The sequence below is a fragment of the Schistocerca cancellata genome, chromosome 3 (genome assembly GCF_023864275.1).
Source record: "Schistocerca cancellata isolate TAMUIC-IGC-003103 chromosome 3, iqSchCanc2.1, whole genome shotgun sequence".
Classification (NCBI taxonomy): domain Eukaryota; kingdom Metazoa; phylum Arthropoda; class Insecta; order Orthoptera; family Acrididae; genus Schistocerca; species Schistocerca cancellata.
The window spans coordinates 866,462,876-866,477,879 of NC_064628.1; the positions used below are offsets into that span (position 1 = coordinate 866,462,876).

At 43.0% G+C, this 15,004-nt stretch overlaps 1 long non-coding RNA gene and 1 pseudogene across 1 annotated transcript in view; both read left to right on the top strand.

Annotated features, from left to right (window-relative positions):
• The window catches only part of LOC126177127 (uncharacterized), a 561,360-nt gene that overhangs the window by 158,496 nt on the left and 387,860 nt on the right, over positions 1–15,004 (top strand). The gene's annotated exons all lie outside the window — the stretch shown is intronic.
• On the top strand, positions 1,380–1,497 carry LOC126177673 (5S ribosomal RNA; annotated as a pseudogene).

Genomic DNA, 15,004 nt, shown 5'->3' on the forward strand with positions numbered 1-15,004 from the left:
TATTTAGTGAATAATGCGTGTTAGAAATTTTTATCACAGATAAGTTTTGTTCTTTGGGGCCACTGTGCAAAATATGTCTTTTAATTACATGATTATTAGGAATAATAGCTAGCTACACTACTCTGTAAATTGTTTTCATTTTATATCATTCACGATGAACCCATTTCGGTATATTGCCATCATCATGTGCTCTGTAAATACGTAAGTAAGCGATGGTCGTAATATAAGGTTCTGTAACTATAATCAGAAAAGCTGTAGTACATCGTTAGCTGCTTTTACCCTTCGTATAACATCGTTGCTGTCACGTTCTGTCATTTTATCACTTTCTCTTAGCTGTACATTGGAGATGTTTCCATTTATGCTACTTTTCTAACAGCTTGGATTGCAGTTGATCAGTGATATTACATGTTCACATACTTACAATTACAAGTAAGTGATGTGTGAAATTAAGTTGCTTTTTAATATTTTTACAGGTTTGGTAGTATTTATGTTTTTTGCCTGGAGTTTGTTTTAGCTCTATTTGCACATTTTTAATTTTTTCGTAATAATATTGTTATTGTCCATGATTTATGTTGCTGTTATGTCTTTTTTTATACTCTTCATGTTGTTATCGCTGTTACTACGGATATGTGCTATTTACACGTTTTATTGATGTATAATTTAAGTAAAGTCTTCTATGTACTTTTTGTGCTTTAGGTCGGTTTGTTCGTTCAGTAAATTTGTTGGGTTGTTGTATGTGGAAACACCTATATTTCCTCATGGATGTTCACGAATGTTCCCTTCTGCGTAATACTGACGATTTCTAGTGCTTCGTCTACGTCGTGTGCTGTTTGTAGATGTTGAAAAAATGTGGATGAGTTGTTTTCACTTTCTTTGGTGTGCTCTTTCTATCTAAAGTAATACATCAGAGACGCTAAATAACTCATCCCTAGTAACAGCGATAACAACATGAAGAGTATAAAAGACATAACACCAAAATAAATCATGGACAGTAACAAAATTATTACGAAAAAATTAACAATGTAAAATATAAATCTCCAATAAAACTAAAACAAATTCCAGACAAAAACATAATTAGGAACGAAACCCATAAAAATAAAAAAAACTGAATTTCACGCATCACTTATTTATAATGGTAACTATGTAAACTGTAATATCTCTGATCCACTCTCATCCAAGCTGTCAGAAAAATAGCATACATGGGAACCAACTAAAAGCAGATATACATCTCGATTGTACACCTAGGGGAAAAGTAATAATTCTAAAAAAGACATAACATGACAGCAACCATGTTACATGTAAGGTAAAAACACCTAACGGTGTACTATAGCTTTACTGATCATAGTTTCAGATCATTATATTAAAATCCTCGTTATTTGGGCAACGGCCTTGCCGCAGTGGCTACACCGGTTCCCGTGAGATCTCCGAAGTTAAGCGCTGTCGGGCGTGGCTGGCACTTGGATGGGTGACCATCCAGGCCGCCATGCGCTGTTGTCATTTTTGGGGGTGCATTCAGCCTCGTGATGCCAATTGAGGAGCTACTCGACCGAATAGTAGAGGCTCCGGTCAAAGAAAACCATCATAACGACCGGGAGAGCGGTGTGCTGACCACACGCCCCTCCTATCCGCATCCTCAACTGAGGATGGCACGGCGGTCGGATGGTCCTGATGGGCCAGTTCTGGCCTGAAGATGGAGTGCTTGCTTATTTACAGACCTCCTGATGACTGGCAACATGCCGAAATGGGTTCATCGTGAATGATATAAAATAAAAATAAGTAACAGAGCAGTGTAGCTGGCGATTGTTCATAATAATCACAAATAAGGATGTGGTGTCACCGCCAGACACCACACTTGCTAGGTGGTAGCTTTAAATCGGCCGTGGTCCATTAGTACATGTCGGACCCGCGTGTCGCCACTGTCAGTAATTGTAGACCGAGCGCCACCACATGGCAGGTCTAGAGAGACGTACTAGGACTCGCCCCAGTTGTACGACGACTTTGCTAGCGACTACACTGGCGAAGCCTTTCTCTCATTTGCCGAGAGATAGTTAGAATAGCCTTCAGCTAAGTCCATGGCTACGACCTAGCAAGGCGCCATTAACCATTTCTAGAGAGAGTCTCACTTGTATCATCAAGAATGCTGTATACAAATGATGGATTAAAGTTAAGTATTCCAGCAGCTACGTACTTTTCTTTATAGCATTCATTACGTATCCTGTTTCAGACACAACAAAGGATATGGAGATTCCAGATATACTCGGTATATTTATCACGAATATACACAGGTCGGAAAAGGGGAAAAATTTGTAGCAACAGTAGCATAAAAGAAAGTAGGTTATCTCCGTCTTGCTTTGTTACGCGCTACCCACCATTACCGTCCTTTTCCACTAATTTTTCATGTTCTAGTTTTTCCAGAAAGTGTCCACTGCCTTTAACAGTTTACCCTCTCTGGCAGAGTTACAGTGTCATCTGAAGATCTTAAAGTTTTTTTAAACTTCTTCTCCGCGAATATGAAACTGCTTTCCGAAATCTCGCAAGGGTGAGCTAAAATATTTTCAAAAAGCGTCTCAGGCCGGATGCGTTGTGCGCCAACGACCTCTAAAAGGACCACGTACTTGTTTTTATGTGGCGGCATTAAAGCAAGACCGGAGCCGATGCGAGCTGAAGATGGACGACTCGTTCTTTAATTGGGCGCCCATCGGCGTTAATTGCCGGAGCAGCCGTATGCTACAGTACTACACAGCGCAGCTTTGCCCGCGACTCGCCTCTGAACCCGCAGCGGTCCCCCCCCCCCCCTCCCGCCCGCACACACCAGGCCTTCCCCTCCCCGTGGCCGTCCCATTCTCGAAATAAAACCCGCGCCGCGACGTCGGGTCCAGGTCGGGGCTTAATGGCAGTCGCCGCCCGCCCTTACACAGAGCGCTGGCTGTGTTTGCAGACGACCCCGCCCTGTGAAAGCGGACCGCTCCACTCGACCCCTCCAGGAAGAGTAATTTTCTTCCTCGCCCGCCTACCGCCTCGCCGCCCCTTCCCCCTTCTCGATACCTCCCTCCCTGCCTCCTCCTTAGCGCGCTCCCGCTTGCTCCCGCGCGCCGTCGAAGGCGGGCTTTTTCGTCCGCCCTTTATGCGCTGTGCAGCAGAACGCTGCGCTGCATTCCATTTTTGTGCAATCCCGGATGGCTTCGCCGGAGCGGCTAAGTGGAGACCGGCGCACACTGTAAACCGAAGAGGCCCGCGGGGGCGTTGACCTGCCGGCCGCCTGCGTCGCTGCGTGTCTGAGCGACTGCCGACCCCCAGTCACGCACACCGCGTATCTTTCGGCGGCGTCTATAATTTGGAAAAGAGCACAGGTAGTTCCAGTTTTCAAGGAGGGTCCTCGAGCAGATGCGCAAAACTATATGCCTGTATCGCTGACATCCATCTAAAAATGGTTCAAATGGCTCTGAGCACTATGGGACTAAACTGCTGTGGTCATAAGTCCCATACAACTTAGAACTACTTAAACCTAACTAACCTAAGGACATCACACACATCCATGCCCGAGGCAGGATTCGAACCTGCGACCGTAGCGGTCGTGCGGTTCCAGACTGTAGCGCCTTTAACCGCTCGGCCACGCCGGCCGGCTTACATCGATCTGTTGTAGAATTTTACAACATGTTTTTTGCTCGCGTATCATGGATTCCATAGAAATTTTGGAACACGTGAGGCAATACTGACCCTGCGACTTATCTTAGAAGAAAGATTAAGGAAAGGCAAACCTACGTTTCTAGCATTTGTAGACTTAGAGAAAGGTTTTGACAATGTTGACTGGAATACTCTCTTTTAAATTCTGAAGGTGGCAGGGGTAAAATACAGGGAGCGAAAGGCTATTTACAATTTGTACAGAAAGCAGATGGCAGTTAGTTATAAGAGTCGAGGGGTATGAAAGGGAAGCAGTGGTTGGGAAGGGAGTGAGACAGGGTTGTAGCCTATCCCCGATGTTATTCAATCTGTATTTTGAGCAAGCAATAAAGTAAACAAAAGAAAAGTTCGGACTAGGAATTAAAATCCATGCAGAAGAAATAAAAATTTGAGGTTCGCCGATGACATTGTAATTCTGTCAGGGACAGCAAAGGACTTGGAAAAGCAGTTGGACGGAATGGACAGTGTCTTGAAAGGAGGATATAAGGTGAACATCAACAAAAGCAAAACGAAGATAATGGAATGTAGTCGAATTAAGTCGGGTGATGCTGAGGGAATTAGATTAGGAAATGAGACACTTAAAGTAGTAAAGGAGTTTTGCTATTTGGGGAGCAAAATAACTGATGACGGTCGAGGTAGAGACGATATAAAATGTAGATTGGCAATGGCAAGGAAAGCTTTTCTGAAGAAGAAAAATTTGTTAACATCGAGTATAGATTTAAATGTGAGGAAGTCGTTTTGGATAGTATTTGTATGGAGCGTAGCCATGTATGGAAGTGAAACATGGACGATAACTAGTTTGGACAAGAAGAGAATAGAAGCTTTCGAAATGTGGTGCTACAGAAGAATGATGAAGATTAGATGGGTAGATCATATAACTAATGAGGAGGTATTGAATAGGATTGGGGAGAAGAGAAGTTTGTGGCACAACTTGACTAGAAGAAGGGATCGGTTGGTAGGACATGTTCTGAGGCATCAAGGGATCACCAATTTAGTATTGGAGGGCAGCGTGGAGGGTAAAAATCGTAGAAGGAGACCAAGAGATGAATACACTTAACAGATTCAGAAGGATGTAGGTTGAAGTTTGTAGTGGGAGATGAAGGAGCTTGCACAGGATAGAGTAGCATGGAGAGATGCATCAAACCAGTCTCAGGACTGAAGACCACAACAACAACAACATCTCTGACATAGATTTGTTGTAGAATTTTAGAACAAGTGTTTTGCTCGCCTATCGTGTCTTTTCTAAAACCTAGAATCTACTCTGTAGGAATCAACATGGATTCCGGAAACAGCGATCGTGTGAGACCCAACTCGCTTTATTTGCTCATGAGACCCAGAAAATATTAGATACAGGCTCCAAGGCAGATGCCATTTTCCTTAACTTCCGGAAGGCGTTCGATACAATTCCGCACTGTCGACTGATAAACAAAGTAAGAGCCTACGGATTATCAGACAAGCTGTGTGGCTGGATTGAAGAGTTTTTAGCAAACAGAACACAGCATGTTGTTCTCAATGGAGAGACGTCTACAGATGTTATAGTAACCTCTGGCGTGCCACATGGGAGTGTTTGCTTTTCACAGTATATATAAATGACCTAGTAGATAGTGTCGGAAGTTCCACGCGGCTTTTCGCGGATGATGCTGTAGTATACAGAGAAGTTGCAGCATTAGAAAATTGCAGCGAAATGCAGGAAGATCTACAGCGGATAGGCACTTGGTGCAGGGAGTGGCAACTGACCCTTAACATAGACAAATGTAATGTATAAAGAATACATAGAAAGAAGGATCCTTCATTGTATGATTATATGATAGCAGAACAACACTGGTAGCAATTACTTCTGTAGAATATCTGGGAGGATGCGTACGGAACGATTTGAAGTGGGATCATCATATAAAATTAATTGTTGGTAAGGCGGGTGCCAGGTTGAGATTCATGGGGAGAGTCCTTAGAAAATATAGTCCATCAACAAAGGAGGTGGCTTACAAAACACTCGTTCGACCCATACTTGAGTATTGCTCATCAGTGGGGGATCCGCACCAGGTCGGGTTGACAGAGGAGGTAGAGAAGGTCCAAAGAAGAGCGGCGCGTTTCGTCACAGGGGTATTTGGTAAGCGTGATAGCGTCACGAAGATGTTTAGCGAACTCAAGTGGCAGACTCTGCAAGAGAGGCGCTCTGCATCGCGTTGTAGCTTGCTGTCCAGGTTTCGAGAGGGTGCGGTTCTGGATGTATCGAATATATTGCTTCCCCCTACTTATACCTCCCGAGGAGATGACGAATGTAAAATTAGAGAGATTCGAACGCGCACGGAGGCTTTCCGGCAGTCGTTCTTCCTGCGAACCATACGCGACTGGAACAGGAAAGGGAGTTAATGACAGTGGCACGTAAAGTGCCCTCCGCCCCGCACCGTTGGGTAGCTTGCGGAGTATAAATGTAGATTTAGATGTAGATAGGGAGACAACGCTGTCATGTGGCACAAGACATAACGGCTTTTTGGTCACTCACTATGGAGGCTGGAAACCTTCCGACAATGACCTTATTTCAGTTGAAAATATTTACAATTTTACAACGGTAAAATATTAAACAAACTGCAGGCAAGATAATGAAGGCGCCTCTCTGGACGTACATGGAACACGTGTTTACGACTTAAAAGTGAGATAGTGCCACGAATTTTTAAATACTTCTCTTAGTTGCTCGTTAACGACAATTTGAGAATGCATTGTCGTCGTCGCCGTGGCCATCATCATTACATTAACAGGGTGTATACGCCCCGGGACAAACGGCAAATCCGGGAAAAATATTAGAATTTTTCGGAATTCCGAGAATTTTTAATTTTCTTCGTTTTCAGTAAAATTTCGTAACAGATACTCTAACAAAAAATATTACTGCATCCCGCTACTGCAGAGTAATACTGCAGCAATAAAACATAAAGGAAAAAAAAAAGCAAAATGAAACTTCAATTGCAAAGGAAATGCGACATTTGCAACAACAAAACACATTACACACGCAAGCGTCTGCCAACAGCAAAGTGTGTCATAGGCCATAGGACGAAGACTTTGCGCTACTTCGTAACAACAAACTGCTTCCGATGAGCGTGACGTCACAGCTATTTACATTAGGTTCGTTTGTCCAGTTGCCAGTGGGCACATCCGCATGCGCAGTTGAGTCATCTTCTGGCGTGTATGGCATTGTGCAACAGTAAAGAACCAAACATGAGATAGTACAGTACTCATAGAAAATTTACATCCCGAAAACAACATTGAAAAGGGGACTTACTTCATTGTAAATCTGGACATACGAATATGCACTTTATGCCGAATTATGCATTTCAGTTTGGTTTACGAAATTTTGATGCTCCTGGAGTACGCTCTGATGTCCTGTTTCTTTCATTACTTAATGTAAGATGTGTTAAGATGTGATTCTCTTTATACGTACGAACACACAGGATTCCTACGTCATCGTAGCTGCGCACGCGCATTAACACCTGTTTTCTGGCGCTCTCTGGCAACTGCTGAAACGAACCTATTTCTAACAGGTCTCGAGAAAATATTGCGAATGGTGGTTTGAAAGGCGTTCTGTTCAAAGTAAATTTCATTTTACGCAAAATGAATTATGTCATGTGTGAGAATGCGCGATGAATTCCTTAAATCACAGGACGTCTGATTCTCTTTTGATACGTAACACTTTGTTTGAGTACCAGCCACTTAGAAGAATTTCGAGCCAAGAAGAGCAGACTTTTTTCATTCTTTTAAATCTTACTGGCACATTTGTGTGATGTATCTTGAAACGTAACACACACAAAAAAGACCAATATTACATGTGAAAGCTTAGTTTCTCTTGTAGCGTATTAATCTTCGAATCCGATATTATATGTGAAAGCTTAGCTTTTCTTGTACCTACACTGTGCATATTAATTTAAACGATGAACTTTTCCAATTTGTGTGTCCGTGCTACCTAACAGTGATGTTGCTATTGGCTGGCTACATCACGTGTCCTATGTTCTGAATATCTGTTGTCATCACCTGCCGAGATAACGTGACATAATCTATGACTGGCTTACAAGAGGGCACCGCAATCTCGATTTTAATGCCTCGAAAACTAACGTGCTATGTTTGGTGGAATTCGAATTTATACTTTCGTAATACCAAAATATGCAGCGTTCATGTTGCTTCACATCAAAGATCTTTCCATAGCTTTTTTATTTTTATTTTTTTAATGCTGAGTTTTGTTTTTTAAAGTGCCGGGAAGTTCTAAGCTAGTTGTTTGTTTATCGGAAGTGCCAAAAAAATTGTTGTATAGTAGATGTAATCACGCTTAGTAGAAGATGCTGAAACCAACGTAACTAACACTAATTGTTAAATATTACGGTCCGTTTGTATATATTACATTATCGTTGCTTTCGTTGGGCTGGTGTGAATGGGTTCGTAATCATCGATCACTTCCATTTGATACCTAACGACCAAGGACTTACATTGCAGTAAAAGGAGCCAAAGATAACATTTGTAGATAATGCTGTGGTGATATATGTACGACCAGCAGGTTTTATCACATCTTTAATAAAGGATTGTTTATATTTTCTCTCTTTAAATGCCAACTGTACCTTCCGAAACACATTTCATTAACATGGTAATTAAGTTACTAACAACTAAAGAACACAAAGCTAGAAGCCCAGTTTCTTTTTGTGAATTTATCAGGACAAGAGAACTTTAGATTCAGTGTACTACGTTAATAAAACGCATACTTGAAATTAAAATTATAATTGAAGAGATTTAAGTACTTGAATTGAAAATTCAGTCAATTGTCTCTATTATCTACCTTAAGAAAAGAAAGAAATGAAACTTGTTATTAGATAGTAAATGATCACAGGTGAGTTACACAAATGAGAAATGGTAGCGTGACAACATTATTCACTGGATTTAGAGATTAAATACTGAATCAAGCTTCGTAATTAATGAAATTCGCAAAAGCGCTTCACTGCCTTGATACATTTCGACGATTCAGAATCGTATTCGTTAATCGGAACCTAATCAACACACTCATATTCACGGACGATATATATTTTATTCCGAGAACCGCGAATATTACGATTTTATGGTGCCGCATTTTCGTTTTGTTACATTTTATTTTTTCTAGTTTTAATTACATTTTGGTAGCAGATATTGAAAGAGTAATTCGCAGTGTGTGACGTTCGTGAAACAGACGTCGCCTTACTACACCATTAATGGTCAAGTCGTCGTTATAGCTCAATGGACCATCTACTACTAGTCACCCAAGTTAGGGAAAGACGTAATGAACATCAGTTATCACTTTCTATGCGATTCATAGACATATGAGACGGGGTTTGACTCTGCCACAATAAAGTCATTTCTGGCGGCACTTCGGAAGCAAGGAACAGAATGTACGTAGGTAAGTTTGTTAGATGATATTTTCAAGAACCTGTAGCTTTCGTTCGCTTAAATCAGGAAGGTGAGGTGTTAGGAAATGATTCAGGTAAGGTCAGTCCATTTCACTGAAACTAGTGTCTGCAACCATGGGTGAGGTCTTCAAATCATCGAACTGGATTGTAGAAGGAATACGCATAAATTGAGCTTATCATGAACCACCTTTGATTTGCAGATGACACTATGGAATTTGTTTCCGATCGGAAGACCTTCAGCAAAAGATAGGCAAATTGAAAAAAATGGCTCTGAGCACTATGGGACTTAACGTCTGAGGTCATCAGTCTCCTAGAACCTAGAACTACTTAAACCTAACTAACCCAAGGACATCACACACAGCCATGTTCGAGGCAGGATTCGAACCTGCGACCGTAGCGGGCGAATTGAACATAGCAAGTATAACTGTAGGGCTCAAGATTAATTCGAGTAAAGCCAAAGTAATGTACTTGTATACTTACGATAACTGGAAAAACACACTTTAAAGAAATATACAAGAGAATAAAAATGGATTGGAGTTAATTTGAAAAACTGACTGCTTTACTGAGTAGGTGGTTCCCTGTGTAGCTCAAACATGAAAGTTAATAACCAGTGTATATTGTCCGGAGTATAACTTACGAAAGTGGAACATAGGCATTAAATGCGCAGACACTTAAGAAATTAAGGTTTGCCCAATGAGTAAGAAATGCTGCGTGCAGGGCATACCAAGAACGTACAGAAAAACAGGTGGAAAAGGCAGGCACCGATGACGTGATAGTGACTTACGAAACTGTACATATATCCTACCGTGCAATTTGTTGTTAACAGTGTTGACTCAGTGAGAAAAAAAACTGCACAATTCATACCGAGATCACTAGACGCAAGAAAGAATTGCACTTCCTTAAGCATAGTACAGGAAGTTGTGTGCACTAGGCTTAATTTTCAGTAGGCTCCCAGCAGAATTGAAAAATACTGATAAACCGCAAACCTTCAAATTCAGGTTCAAGGGTTTGCTTGTCGCAAACACAGTCTGCTCTGTAAGGCAGGACCGACCTCGTAGTAGTTAATAGCTTTTTCTGCGATGTGGTACTTATTTGCATAATCCCTCACGAAATTTTTTCGTGTTTTATCATTTCCTTAGTTCAATTTGTTTATAAGAGTGACGAAATTATGAGAGATGGACTAAGAGGATTCTGTGTTAGATTCCTCGTAATAAAAAAAAAAAAAGAAGCTTAGATGAGAACTTTCTGAAAGATGGATCGGAGACATATACTATACGGAATGTCTGTTACGATTTGATGAAGGTGATGGTTTGTGAAAAGTATAATGTTTGCGATGGAGATGAAAGGATGATTACATTATATCGAATGTGGAGCTTTAGAAAGTTTAAATAGACACGTGAGGGTGAATGAAAGGAGAAAGAGCGACAGAAACGAGAAAATACAGTTCCTTGACTGTCGCACAGCTGACAAAATGGTAGATATCGAAATAGATGACAGAGGGATTGAAAAACAATTAAACTCGCTCAAAAGAGGAAGGGCCGCTGGACCTGATGGGATACCAGTTCTATTTTACACAGAGTACGCGAAGGAACTTGCCCCCCTTCTTGCAGCGGTTACCGTAGGTCTCTAGAAGTGCGTTGCGTTCCAAAGGATTGGAAAAGGGCTCAGGTCATCCCCGTTTTCAAGAAGGGACGTCGAACAGATGTGCAGAACTATAGACCTATATCTCTAACGTCAATCAGTTGTAGAATTTTGGAACACGCATTATGTTCGAGTATAATGATTTTTCTGGAAACTAGAAATCTTCTCTGTAGGAATCAGCATGGATTTCGAAAAAGACGATCGTGTGAAACCCAGCTCGCGCTATTCGTCCACGAAACTCAGAGGGCCATAGACACGGGTTTCTAGGTAGATGCCGTGTTTCTTGACTTCCGCAAGGCGTTTGATGCAGTTCCCCACAGTCGTTTAAGGAACAAAGTAAGAGCATACGGACTATCAGACCAATTGTGTGATTAGATTGAAGAGTTCCTTGATAACAGAACGCAGCATGTCATTCTCAGTGGCGAGAAGTCTTTCGAAGTAAGAGTGATTTCAGGTGTGCCGCAGGGGAATGTCGTAGGACTGTCGCTATTCACAGTATATATAAATGACCTAGTGGACAACATCGGAAGTTCACTGAGCCTTTTAGCGGATGATGCTGTAGTATATCGAGAGGTTGTAATGGAAAATTGTACTGAAGTGCAGGAGGATCTGCAACGAATTGACGCATGGTGCAGGGAATGGCAATTGAATCTCAATGTAGACAAGTGTAACGTGCTGCGAATGCATAGAAAGAAATATCCCTTATCATTTAGCTACAATATAGCAGGTCAGCAACTGGAAGCAATTAATTCCATAAATTATCTGGGAGTAGGCATTAGGAGTGATTTAAAATGGAATGACCATACAAAATTAATCGTCGGTAAAGCAACTGCTAGACAGATTCATTGGAAGAATCCTAAGGAAATGCAGTCTGAAAACAAAGGAAGTAGGTTACAGTATACTTGTTCGCCCACTGCTTGAATACTGCTCACCGGTGTAGGATCCGTAGCAGATAGGATTGATAGAAGAGATAGAGAAGATCCAACAGAGAGCAGCGCGCTTCGTTACAGGATCATTTAGTAATCGCGAAAGCGTTACGGAGATGACAGATAAACTCCAGTGGAAGACTCTGCAAGAGAGACGCTCAGTAGCTCGGTACGGGATTTTCTTGAAATTTCGAGAACATACCTTCACCGAAGAGTCAAGCAGTATATTGCTCCCTCGTACGTATATCTCGAGAAGAGACCATGAGAATAAAATCAGGGAGATTAGAGCCCACACAGAGGCATACCGAAAATCTTTCTTTCCACGAACAATACGAGATTGGAATAGAAGGGAGAACTGATAGAGGTACTCAAGGTACCCTCCGCCACAGACCGTCAGGTGTCTTGCGGTATGTAGATGTAGATACACTGAGGGAGGAGAGGCATTGTTGGCTATAGCTGGTAAGAAGGTAATACACTGAAGAGCCAAAACATTATGATGACCTATTTAATAGCTTGTTCGTCCGTCTTCGGAACTAAATATATCACTGATTCTGCGTATCACGGATACGACAGTATGTTGTTAGGTTTATGGCGGTACGTGGCATTAGATGTCTACGCATAGGTCATATGATCCGCGTAAATAATGGGCCGCTTACGCCAGGTGAATTTGGTCGCCGAGACATCAGGTATATAAGTTGGTTAAGTAGTGTGTAAGTCTACAGACCGTTATCCTCAGCAGTTTGGTCCCATTGGAATTCACACACACACGCACATGAGGTATCCGATGTTCACCACAATGCTCCACAGACCACTGTGCACGATTCTGGCTCCGGGACACAGACAATTATCCTGCTGACAGATGACATCGCCGCCGGGGAAGACATCAGGCATGAAAGGACGCAGGTGGTTCGCAGCTATCAGCGTGTCTTTCGATTACAATCACAGGCCCCATGCGAGTTGAGGAGACTGTCTCTCATAGCATAATACTGCCCCTAGTAGCCGCCGTTCACCTTAATGACGGCGTTTGCGGAGACGACCATCGACCTGTGTGATTCACCCGAAGAACTGACACGTTTCTTGGTCGACGGTCGAATCCCGATAGTCCCGTGCACAGTGCAATCGTAATAGACGATGTCGTTGGGTCAGCATCTACATCTACGTGATTACTCTGCTATTCACAATAAAGTACCTGGCAGAGGGTTCAATGAACCACCTTCAAGGTGTCTCTCTACCGTTCCATTCTCGAACGGCACGCAGGAAAACGAGCGCTTAAATTTTTCTGTGCGAGCCCTGATTTCTCTTATTTTATCGTGATGATCATTTATCCCTATGTAGGTGGGTGCCAACAGAATGTTTTCGCAATCGGAGGAGAAAATGTGGTGATTGAAATTTCACGAGAAGATCCCGTCGCAACGAAAAACTCCTTTGTTTTAATGATTGCCACTCCAATTCACGTATCATGTCTGTGACACTATGTCCCCTACATCGCGATAATACAAAACGAGCTGCACTTCTTTGTACTTTTTCGATGTCATCCGTCAGTCCCAGCTGATGCGGATCCCACACGTAGGGCTGGTCTGCTGTTGAGCTCCATGTTCAGCAATGTACGATGAACGGTGTACTCCGAAACACCTGTGCATACGCCAACGTTGTGCTCTTTAGGCAGAAGTGCCACAGACGACCATCTGTCCTACTTTACAAAGTAGACAAGCATCTGAAACCAACGTTCCGTGAAGAGTCTTGGTGTCCAACCATTGAATGCCTAGTGGTAGTTGCTCTTTCCGTAGATGCTCACGACAGCAGCACGTCAACATTCGACCAGCTTCGCCGTTTTCGAGATACCCATTCACAGGCTCAGCGTGATAATCTTATATCAATGATATTTCTCATTTACAGCCCATATCAGCCGGTCTGTGTGACCGAGCGGTTCTAGGCGCTTCAGTCTGGAAACGAGCGACCGCTACGGTCGCAGATTCGAATCCTGCCTCGGGCATGGTTAGTTAGGTTTAAGTAGTTCTAAGTTCTAGGGGACTGATGACCTTAGATGCTAAGTCCCATAGTGCTCAGAGCCATTTGAACCATTTGTAGCCCATATCTTCGCTAGGATAATCGCCAGTTCGTGTCTGCTCCGCTTCCGCGCTACATGCCCGCCAACGCCTCCAGGCGGCATCCAATGTTGCGGGGGGCAGTGGTCATAATGTTTTGGTTTACATTACAGTCATGCTTGGCTATAGGAAGTTGGTTGAAGTGTCGGCGGCAGATGCTGGACAAGGAGGCAAGGAGGCGGATAGAAGAAAGGAAATAAGTGTAAAGGTTTACTCGTGTACTGCAGACAAGAGGCTAATGGGTTTGAGTTTCCGTTTTATGACAGTGTTCGAAGGTGCTGTAGGAAGAGGACGAAATGAATGAGTAGGTGACGGATGAGACCTGTGGAAAACAGACGACGGCGAAAGGTCAGGCGAAGTCAGTACCTCCCGAAAATTGCGAGAGATTTGTGAAATGTACATCGCTAAACAGCTTAATATGGGAATCCAGCGCCTGCTCAAATACTGCCGTATTATTTCGAATGAGCAAAATGAACGTGTCACCGGTGCCGCTCCTTGGAAGGCCTTACGTTCAAATCTAGTTATCAATTACAAAGTGCTCAACCTTACAAGTTAGCGTATCAGTTCGAGCTGATGGCCTTCTAAACTGCGGGGCACTGTCGAAAATATTATGTTCACTAGCTTAGCGTTGTGGAAGGAAAAAGGCCACTGTGGGTTCATTAACGAAACAATTAATGACGCAACGCAATTCAGAAAATGTGGAGCCCTCGTGCGTGTCTTTATGACACACCCAAAACGTGACACATGCGCCTCTGTGCGTGAAGTTAAGTCGGTCATTGTTCGTGGCCCACGCTGACAATTTTCTGACTATCACAGGAAGAGGGATTCAGGCTTCTCAACCCTTTCAGCGTCAAAGTTGTGTTTCTGGTTTGACTACGTATAAGTGCTTCATAGCCACTTCAGAAACTCGAAGGTGCGAAGACGCTTTATTATTATTATTGTTGTTACTATTAATATTACTAGCCAACGGCCTTGCCGCAGTGGTAACACCGGTTCCCGTCAGATCACCAAAGTTAAGCGCTGTCGGGCTGGGCTAACACTGAGATGGGTGAGCATGCGATCTGCCGAGCGCTGTTGGCAAGCGGGCTGCACTCAGCCCTTGTGAGGCAAACTGAGGAGCTACGCTGAGAAGCAGCAGCTCCGGTCTCATAAACTGACATACGGCCGGGAGAGCGGTGTGCTGACCATACGCCCCTCCATATCCGTATCCAGTGACACCTATGAGCTGAGGATGACA